This window comes from Rhipicephalus microplus, chromosome 6 (assembly GCF_043290135.1).
Source record: "Rhipicephalus microplus isolate Deutch F79 chromosome 6, USDA_Rmic, whole genome shotgun sequence".
Taxonomy (NCBI): Eukaryota; Metazoa; Arthropoda; class Arachnida; order Ixodida; family Ixodidae; genus Rhipicephalus; species Rhipicephalus microplus.
Genome location: NC_134705.1, coordinates 163,912,152 through 163,913,392, shown reverse-complemented (window position 1 = coordinate 163,913,392; position 1,241 = coordinate 163,912,152). Strand labels below are relative to the sequence as shown.

The 1,241-nt window shown below is 49.3% G+C and overlaps 1 non-coding gene across 1 annotated transcript; it reads right to left on the bottom strand.

The window, feature by feature from the left end:
• Nucleotides 1-72, bottom strand: TRNAG-UCC (transfer RNA glycine (anticodon UCC)). The gene has a single exon. It is a non-coding gene; the product is annotated as a tRNA-Gly (tRNA).
• Between the last annotated feature and the right edge of the window lie 1,169 nt (nt 73-1,241).

Sequence of the window (1,241 nt, the reverse complement as noted above, 5' to 3'; positions counted from 1 at the left end):
TGCGTCGGACGGGAATCGAACCCGGGTCAACTGCTTGGAAGGCAGCTATGCTAACCACTATACTACCGACGCCGGCATCTGCGTGGAGGGCAGCGATGGCGTAGTGGTTAGAGCATCCGCCTCGCATGCAAGAGGTCCGTGGTTCAAATCCCGGTACCGCGCAGTTCCCAACCGGATTAAAAAAAAAAAAAAAAAAAATCCGCGTGTCGATGGAACTGCATTAGGAGGCCTGGGGTGCGGCCTCACCGGCAAACACCGCCGAGAACGCACTCCCTCACCAGAGAAGGATTGGCCACCCTGGTGCAGTATCTGGCCACTACCTCCCACATGCTTACGTCAAATAACTCACGGCCCTCAGTCCCCAGCAGCTGCGAAGCAACTGACCACGGCGGCGGTCAGATCTGCAACGCAGCAGAGGGTGCTAAGAATCTCTGGATCCGGACAGGCCGCCATTGGAACCTGAACTTGGCAACGTTTAACGCTAGAACCTTATCTAGTGAGGGAAGTCTAGCTGTACTATTCGAGGAGCTAGAGGGTGTTAAATGGGATATAATAGGGCTCAGTGAGGTTAGGAGGACAGATGAGGCCTATACGGTGCTACAGAATGGGCACGTCCTTTGCTACAGGGGCTTGTCAGACAGAAGAGAACTGGGAGTGGGGTTCCTAATTCACAGAAACATAGCTGGCAACATAGAGGAACACTATAGCATTAATGAAAGGGTGGCAGGTATCGTAATTAAACTGAATAAAAGATACAAAATGAAGGTAGTACAGGCTTACGCGCCTACATCCAGCCATGATGACGCTTCAGTTGAAAGCTTCTATGAAGACGTGGAATCGGCAATGAGTAAGGTAAAAACACAATATACTATAGTGATGGGCGACTTTAATGCAAAGGTAGGGAAGAAGCAGGCTGGAGACCAGGCAGTAGGAGATTATGGCATCGGTACTAGAAACGCCAGAGGAGAGCTACTAGTAGAATTCGCAGAACGCAATAATTTACGGATTTTGAATACCTTCTACCGAAAACGAGAAAACCGCAAGTGGACATGGAGGAGCCCTAATGGCGAAAATAAGAACGAAATAGACTTTATAATGAGTGCACACCCTGGAATCGTTAAGGATGTGGAAGTGATTGGCAAGGTACGATGCAGTGACCATAGAATGGTACGGTCTCGAATTCGCCTAGACTTGAAGAAGGAACGACAGAAACTGATACGCAAGAAGCCAATCAATCAGCT